Below are 9,952 nucleotides of genomic sequence, written 5' to 3' on the forward strand. Positions count from 1 at the left end.
GCAAGTTAAGGTGGAGTGATTACAGTCCCGTGTCAGAAATGCTAGAGGAATTTTATTTGTATTAAACAAGTTACTTGTGAAAAGGGTGTCTCGCTCTCTTTCTTTATTGAGATTATGTTCCAGATGGCTCTAAAATTAACCCTCAAATTTTTGGTAGATGCTTCTTGCTAAGCTTTCAATATCAGCTTTTGTGGAGAGGTGATGCAAAGAGATTTTCTTCTAGGTTACATAATTCCACTCTAATTTTAAGAGGGGCTGTTATCCCCAGCATTCTGCCTAAATTCCAATTTGGGTAATTATGTTTTGCCTATCTAAAAGTCCCTATGCAGTTTCTGTAAGAAACAACTGTCTCACAGCATGGCTCTAAAATGTGGTGTAGCATTATCCACTGCCAGAGGCAGTTGCATTTCAGCAGTGGGCCAAATGACTTCTACAACTGAAAATGGCCAGTCTCCCTACCCTTCAACTGCTAAACCCTAACCTAACTAAGTGATCAAGAACCCAAGGGCAAGGTGGAAAGAAATAGGTTAGGGCAGGGGTTCTCAAACTTTTTTTGCCGGGCCCTCCCTTTGAAAATATTTTAGGCTATCATGACCTTCCCCTTCCCCCGTCCCCTCTTGGCACTGGACATAGCTTTTGCGGCATCAGTGCAAATCCCTACAGAGCTAAGTAATCATTCCCTGCCACCCTTACTTCTGCGATGCTGCTGGCAGCGGCACTGCCTACAGAGCTGGGCGGCCAGGAGTGCTGGCTGGAGCATTGTTCATTGTCTTGTAAGTGACATGAAATCCACCGTTTGACAACTGGCCCACGTATCTATAGCGATATGAACAGCTTACTTTGGATCAATTGTTTCTTTTCTGTGCATGATTTATTATGGCTTTAGACTTTTTTTTTTTGATATAACAACATGTGAAGAGGAAGAACATGGTAGCACTTAAGTGCAGCCATGAATTTTATGAACAGTTTGCTGGAAACCACATTAATGACTTCATCAGGGCTAAGCACGCTGATCGGCCCAGCACTATTTATTTTTTTTAAAGTGACTATAGTGTTCAGGAAAGGTGTCCAACTGGCAGCGCTGGAGAATGAAGTCCTCTCTTTATGTGCAGAACAGATACAGCATAAGGACTAACAGGACAAGCTTCACCACTTTGCCTTGCAGATGAAGGCCCTGACACGGTTTTGGAAAGGACACCTCTCAACTGAAGGACTAGTTTGTTATTTATGCCCTCTGATGCTTATCCATATTTGAAAAGGGTTCCAGCTGATGCCAGGTGTGATGGTGTCATTTGTGACACTGAAGCCCTGGGCCCAATTCTCCTCAAAATAACAGCAGAGAAAATCAAGAGATAACTGCACAGAAGTTAGTGGAGTTTCAACAGAGGCTTCCTGTTTACTAGGGACTAGATATCAAGATGTGGACTCCTACTTCCAATCAGTCAATAACACCAGTCTTCATAACCTACTTATTATATTTTCAAACAAGCACCTTCATGCTTTCTCCCTTGCTGTCCTCATGCTTGGGAGGAGACCCCTGTAAACAGCTGCAGAGTTATGTCACTGTCCTCCTTTAAAGCTCTTTTTAAAACTCCCCTTTGCCGTGATGCCTACAAAAACTTGACAATAATTACGCCGTTGGTGGGCTGAGACGATGCATATCAGGCTGACCACTGTTGCCTCATTGTTTCCTCATGTTCCCCCTGTGGTCTGTCTGTATCCATCTTTGGTCTCATCATATATTTAGATTGTAAACTCCCGGTGGCAAGTGCTGTCTTTTTTGTTGAGTTTGTACAGCACCTAGTACCATAGGATCCTGGTCCAGTGCTGGGGCTCCTGGGCACTACCATAATATTAAATATAATAATAAATGATGTACCAAGCCACAAAATCCAGCTCCATTTCAAGATTATGAACCTCTGTAAACTGTTATCCTAGCTATGAAATTCAGATCTAGATTCTGATTCAGGACCATCTCCAAAGTTCAAAGTTGTTTGGATTGGAGCCATTCGCTATTAAAAACTGGACTGTGACCACGACTTATTTCACAGAGGCCACTGAAAAACAAACAAGTAAGTAACCCTCTCCGCCCCACCAAAAACAAATCCAACCTGCCACCCTCCCCTCGAAAAAACAAACCCCCAAACCATCAGTGGGCAATTATTTCCATATACTGCCAGCCAGGGTCTGATTTGAATGGGTGTCCAGAAGGCAAAGGCTACATCCTGGGTATCCCATTCCCAATCCACTGAGCCACTTAATCTAACTTTTCATGTTTTTACTCTGAGGCCAGGAAAATTGAGAATTCAGAATATGCTTTCTTTCCATAGTGACTATTTCACACAATGCTATTTGAGTTAGAAAGGAAACCGTGTCCTCCTGTTTACTTGCCTGCACAATGCAAGAATAAGGGGACACTCAGAGAAACTGAAAGGGGAGAAATTTAAAACTGATGGAAGGCAATAACTTTTTACACATTTCACAGTTAGCCTGCAGAACTCATTGCCCCTAGATATCATTGAAACTAAGGCCTCAGTAGTACTATAAAAAAGCTTAGACATCTATATGGATAACAAGAACACACAGAGTTACATTAGCTAAAACAAATACTTTATAAGGGATATATGCTTGAGGACTTAAATAAACTACTATCTGATCAGGGTTAGGAAGAAACTTCCACTATGGGCAGATGATTCCATTGAGAGGTTTGGCAGGATCAGGGCCTTAAGCTGTAAGCTCTTTCGGGCAGAGGCTATGTCTTTCATTTGTCTATGAAGTGTCATACACACTTATGGCTCTCTGCAAATAAATAAACCAACAAGTAAATGGCAATAAAGATTTTCTCTTTACTCATATTATTCTAAACTGATTTGGACCATATCTATTTCCAAACACCACTTGATCCTGCAAAAAACATATGTATGTAACTCTAAGCATGTGTGCAGTCCCAGTGGACTTAGAGTTACTCTAGCGTGTAAGTATGTGCAGGGTCAGAACTTTAAATAGAAAGAATATTTTAAAATATCCCCTTTAGATTAAAAAAAAGAAATATGCATTTACTATCAGAAGGCACAACTACTGGGCTTCTCACAAACACAGCTAATAATTGTGTATATGTGAGGAAACCTATGGGGTGAAATATTAAAAATGGAAACTCTGAATATTTAGCATCTGTCTGTTTTTATTTTAAATGTAAATTTCATTGGAGCCATTTCTTCATACCATGTTTTTAAACATTTCCATACTTTCCAAAGTATTTAAGATATGTTAATAGCCCCTTTGATGCAATGCAAGCAAAACCACCTTGTGCTTTTAAGTTATCAACATTTCTATTTTTCAAAAACATTCATAACTTCCATCCATTTAGCTCTTATTTTTGTTGAGTTGTACTTTTTTGTATCTTTTATTAACCAAAAAAGGCGGGCAAAGGTAGGTGATGAATTGTGCTGTGAAACATAGTTATATACAAAGAACTGTGCATGTAAAGTGTATTTTCATAACGTTCCCAGAACAGCAGAACTTCCACTTCAAAGGGATTAAGCTTTTGCATTTCTTTTTTCTACCTAAGGGAAGATTTCCAACACTTCAGTGTTTACTTTCCATATCATGCTTTTGCTGGAAATGTCCTCTTTCCATACATTACCTTTGAGTCATGGCTCAATGGGAGTGATGACTATAATCTCCTCTTGACATTAAGATGTTGCTGAGCGTCTAGAGGATATTTCGAGCAATGGAATTCATGTTCGGCCACATGTTTGGGCTGACAACCAGTTAAACCTTGCTAAAGCAATATTTTTCTATGCAGTTAGTTTTTATACCAAACAAGGTTTGTAGTAATTGGATGCCCCACTTGAGCAAAACTGTTTACAAGAAATAAATCACTCCTGGCGTTATGAAAACATAAGACCCATGACTCGCAAGCACAGCATCATTCAGGTCTTCATTTCTCATAAACCTAGCCCCAAACATGTGTATTCTCATGTGCTATGACTTATGCCTTGACTTGTGGTCACTGTATTTCTATAACCCATTATTATCATGCTTACCTAAAGATGTAGCTGTATTTAGCTGCAATGCATAGGCAGCCATGTCATTGCTTGAAAACTGAAACGCAGTGTAGGAACTGATATAAAAGAGACATTTTATTTGGTTACGGTAAAATCCTAATCCAAAAGCAAAACTCCCACTGATTCACTGGGACCAGTAGTCTGCCTTTAACTTGTCATTTTGCCCTATGCTTCTGTTGCTTTTGGAACCCACTGGTAAGTGTGTATTTTAAGTCCCACTCTGAAGATCTGAGTTATTACAACCTCCAGCCAGGGGATTTTAGCTCAGGTCACAGCAGTTCCCGCTTTTAGCTCTGGAGGTCAACAGTTCAATACCCAGTGTGTCAACCAAAAGGGCAATTGTCACACTTTTCTTTATTAAGCACCAGCCTTTGTTTTGCAAGCCCCACTGAGGCAGTTGCTGAAAGGAAAGAGCAGAGAGCATACCATTATGAAAAAAAGAGGAGACGGAGGACTACATCTTCTTTGCTTCTCTTTCCAACACAGAAGGATGCTGAGTTGCAGCTACAGAACAAGCACTGTGCTGGGGCTGAACTCCAAATCAACCTCAAAGCCACTAGAGAGCATCTGTCCTAGCATCTAATAGTGCATTGATTTTTAGACATTAGACATGGGATAGATCCATTAGATCATCTAACCCATCCCCTCTGGCAGTGCAGAATTAGTCCTGATAGTATGTGCTCTGGTGACTCTAATACGGTCTGGAGTTAAATTTCCCAAGCGATGTGGTTTCCATCACTCCTTCTGTAATTTTGACATTTGCAAGGGACCCAGACATTAGTTCCCCATCTCTTCTTCTTCGGCTGTCCCTCAGTGTGAGGCTGATGTCTACCAAGGGGGTTAATTGGTGAGTTTTTGAGTGGTTAAGGAGCCCAATTCTTGCCCTGCTGATTTTCCCACAGAAGTGACAGGTGTAATCTTGGAGGAGACATAGTTGTTGGCTGGAGTGCTGTGCCCTTTCTTTCCTCCTTTGTCACTTCTCTGTCTCATGAGCACGTCTTGTTCGCCTCAAAGTGAGCTTGGTGTATGGTGTGGCACCACTGTGTTCTGTTCTGTGCCAAGTCCTCCCCGTTTGTTGGGTTGATGCCTCCCTTTTGAAGATGTACTTTCAGTAGGTCTTTGAAATGCTTCCACTGCCCTCTGTGAGACCTTCTTCCCTGACTTAACTGAGAGAAGGGTATTGCTGCAGGAGACGAGTGTCAGGCATACATACAGAGTGGCCAGCACAGCGGAGTTGGGATTTCATGAACTGCGCTTCTATAGTTCCCCATCTATAGCATAAGGATAACAATATTTCCTTTATCAAACCATTTGTCTGTCTTCTCTATTTAGATTGTAAGCTATTTGGGGTAGGGACTCCCTTGCTATGGGTCTGTACATTGCTAGCACAATGGGGCTTGGATTTTTGACTCCTGTCTCTCATTTCTTTGCTTTAACCACTACACCAGGTTATTTTGAGGTTTTATAAAGTTTCATACTAACGAACCTCAAAAGCTTCTTTTTCAAATGGGCCTTGTTAGGTAGTTTTGTCCCCAGAGGTAGGTTTTATTTAACCAAGTCATTTGTTTTTAAAATTTATTATTTGCATCGGTTCTTTTATTATTAAGTTATCTTTTGTCTTATAACAATCATTTTGATAAGCAATTTCAAATGTATTAACAGTCTTCAGCTCATGTTACCAGTCCAATGGGCATTCACTATAGTCATTAGAAAAAAGAAAAGGAGTACTTGTGGCACCTTAGAGACTAACCAATTTAGTTAGTCTCTAACGTGCCACAAGTACTCCTTTTCTTTTTGCGAATACAGACTAACACGGCTGTTACAGACATGAAGGCGGAGAACACTTCAATCTCTCTGGTCACGCAATCACAGACATGAAGGTTGCTATCTTACAACAAAAAAACTTCAAATCCAGACTCCAGAGAGAAACTGCTGAATTGGAATTCATTTGCAAATTGGATACTATTAATTTAGGCTTAAATAGAGACTGGGAATGGCTAAGTCATTATGCAAGGTAGCCTATTTCACCTTGTTTTTTCCTAACCCGCCCCCCCCCCCCAAGACGTTCTGGTTAAACTTGGATTTAAACTTGGAGAGTGGTCAGTTTGGATGAGCTATTGCCAGCAGGAGAGTGAGTTTCTGTGTGTGTGTGTGTTTCTGGTGGGGTGGGGGTGAGAAAGCCTGGATTTGTGCTGGAAATGGTCCACCTTGATTACCATGCACATTGTAGGGAGAGTGGTCACTTTGGATGAGCTATTATCAGCAGGAGAGTGAGTTTGTGTGTGTATGGGGGTGGGGGGGGGGGGTGAGAAAACCTTGATTTGTGCTGGAAATGGCCCACCTTGATTACCATGCACATTGTAGGGAGAGTGGTCACTTTGGATAAGCTATTACCAGCAGGAGAGTGAGTTTGTGTGTGTGGTTTTTGGAGGGGGGTGAGGGGGTGAGAGAACCTGAATTTGTGCTGGAAATGGCCCACCTTGATTATCATACACATTGTGAAGAGAGTGGTCACTTTGGATGGGCTATTACCAGCAGGAGAGTGAGTTTGTGTGTGTGGGGGGGGGGGGGGCGGAGGGTGAGAAAACCTGGATTTGTGCTGGAAATGGCCCAACTTGATGATCACTTTAGATAAGCTATTACCAGCAGGACAGTGGGGTGGGAGGAGGTATTGTTTCATGGTCTCTGTGTGTATATAATGTCTTCTGCAGTTTCCACGGTATGCATCCAATGAAGTGAGCTCTAGCTCACGAAAGCTCATGCTCAAATAAATTGGTTAGTCTCTAAGGTGCCACAAGTACTCCTTTTCTTTTTGCGAATACAGACTAACATGGCTGTTACTCTGAAACTCTGAAACCAGTCATTAGAAAGGTTTCTTCAAACTTTTAAGCATTTTAATTACAATAAACTAAAGAACAAGCACTGTCCAGTGAAAGTTACACATCAGCCATTATCTGAAACTTGCAATGTCATTATCAATTATTCTCTTAATTTCAAGCACCAGAGATATATTTCTTTAGCCCTTTCCCCTTCTGGAAGCCTCTTTTAAAAGACACCAATGTTTGGAGAAACTTCAGTCTCATCAGACATTGAGATATCATCAAACAAAAGACCTTTCTCCTCCTGTGTGATTCTCTCTTGAGCCCTTTATCAGGAAAGAACTCAGGCAAATACTTAAATCCTTCCTTATTCAGAAAAAGCAGTGGGATGTACTAATGTAATATTACTACTGTAATAATACCAATCTCTTATATCACACTCTTCATCTGTATAGCTCAAAGTGCTTTTCAAAGGAGGTCAGTATCATTAACCCTATTTTATGGTGGGGTGGGGGCGGCAAACTGAGGCATAGGAAGTCAAAGTGACTCGTGTAAGGTCACCCAGTAGGCAAGAGGCAAGGCCAGGAATACAATCCATATCTCCTGAGTCCAATCTATCAACTAGGCCACACTGCCTCTCTAAGTAACTGTGTGCTGAATCGAGAGATTTTCCTGAATTAGGACCTGGGTGCTAAAATTAATTCAGGATGATTCTTCTGAAATCACTAACCCCCTGGCATCTTCAATTAAAAATAAAATATTCAAATAACATTTTCCCCTCAAGGTCAATGCCTTCTCCACTATGTCCTCTGGAGACAAGCTGCCTCGGGATTGTACTACCCACAAACTAGAGTGTGTCAAACTTACATCCACCCTCTTCAGAAATTCTAATGGTCCTCCCGCTAGTTTAACCTTCACTGCCTTACAAAACTGGCTTGAAAACTAGGCATACATTGTACTCATCCATCCTTACCATGCCAATGATACATTACTTGCCTTCATAAAAAAAATACAGACCCATGATAGAATTTTGCAAATATTCCCTCAAATGAAGTGTCCACTGCAATGCTGCCAGCCCTCATGATTATAACATGAGTTTCATAGTATTTGGTGCATTTTTTAGGTCCCAGCTTGTGAACAGGGTGATTCAATAAGGATCTCAACTTCCATTAAAAGAAAGTAAGGGCAGTTTCTAAACTTCCTGGATGTGAGGGCAAATATGTGTGATTTTTTTAAACTCTCATGATTTTTGAAAACTTGAGATTGGCAAAGTCTAATCCCCTCCTCCCTCACTGTCCTGTTCATGGTTACTTCGAGTCATATTTATTACCCTAAGCCAAACAGTTCAGTTTGCTGATTGCTTAACCTAGTGCCATGCTTCCCTTATCTTTAATACAGCTGCTTCCAGCCTGAGTCACAAAACCCAGTCACAAAAACTTGCATTGCAGATGAAGTCGCAGCCTTATCCCTGAATTTTCTTGTTTTCTGTGGCTTGAAGTCAGCCCCAGGCCATTATTTTACACTGTGTTCTGGGTTTTTTTACTATTTTTATGAACAATGCTCCAAGTGGGCAGCGCTCCACCTGAGCCACCAAGCTGGGGGCTTTTGTCACAAAATGTGCAGATAAAAACCTTACTAATTCAATGGATTATTTATAGCTAAGACACACGAGAGCAGTTGACATTGGCTTGTGGAATTTAAATCTACCAGTTGGAAGCAAACAATTAGCGTAGGTTATGTATTTCCTAGCCATGTTGCTGGTTTCGATCACAGAATAAAATATGCCCACCAAGGAAGAGTCAGACTGAGACGGTGATAACTTTTGAGTCATTTAGCCCAACGCCCTGCTTCAAGTGTGGACTCTCCATAAGTGACTGTAATATTCCCTTAAATGGGACACACACTAAATGAAATCAGAACTGCAATAGCAATATTGTTGTTTCAGAGCCCAATCACATACAAACATGGAGACTGAACTCACTACACACCCTAGATCTATGATCAAGAACTGTAGGATTCAAGATCTAATAGATAGCACACTGTGATGTCCCAGCTCATGCCAAGGCTCCAAGGCCTCACTGAACACTGACTGGAAACCAGTCTGGCTCACCGATGCATTAGTATCATTAAAATTAGACATTAGATGTATAAAAATGTGTTTAGACTTTATAAAATGCTAGGATGCTGCATGCACTAATCTTACTTATAAAATCTGTACCCCATGTTATAAGGTTATATTAAGTGCTTGCGTTGTAATGCTCAGTAGATGTGTAAGTCATCAAGCTTAACGTAGAAGTGCTAGCTTACTACAGAAGGTAATAGATCCTTCCCCCAAGGCAGCCCATTGAAACCAAATGAGCCATTGTGAATCATCAAAGAACAAAGACTTTGCTGATTGCTCCCCCACACCCATGAAGAGGAGAGGTGTAGGTGGACTCATCCCATCAGCTTGAACTCTGGGGGTGGGGGGGAAGGGAATCAAAATCCCTGACAACAAGGAACTGTATCTCTATGTTGCTTGAACTCTGAGGGGGCGAAGTTTCTTAAGCATAAGGAAGAAATCCCCAGCTGTTTGGACTGGGTTAACCCTAGAGGATTTATAGAACTTGAGTATTACAGCAGCTTCTATTACCCTTGTGGAACCTAAGCCTATACCTCACTTATGTGTGTATGTTTACCTGCTTTAAGCTTGTCAATAAGTCTCTTTTTTTCCTAGTTAATAAATCTTTAGTTAGTTTATTATAGGATTGGCTACAAGCATTGTCTTTGGTGAGCGAGCTAGGGTGCAATTGACCTGGGAGAAGTGACTGGTCCTTTGGGACAAGGAGTAACCTGAATACTGTTAAAAGAAAAGGAGGACTTGTGGCACCTTAGAGACTAACACATTTATTTGAGCATAAGCTTTCGTGAGCTACAGCTCACTTCATCGATTTTGGATGTAAGGGACCCTCTATCGCAAAAGGAAGCCTGCCTGGGTGGCAGGATAGATTGGAGTGCCCAAAGGGACTGTGTGTGACTCCATGTGAAGGCTGTTGTAGTGCTAGAAGAGCTTACACTTGATACGTG

The sequence above is a fragment of the Lepidochelys kempii genome, chromosome 3 (genome assembly GCF_965140285.1).
Source record: "Lepidochelys kempii isolate rLepKem1 chromosome 3, rLepKem1.hap1, whole genome shotgun sequence".
Taxonomy (NCBI): domain Eukaryota; kingdom Metazoa; phylum Chordata; order Testudines; family Cheloniidae; genus Lepidochelys; species Lepidochelys kempii.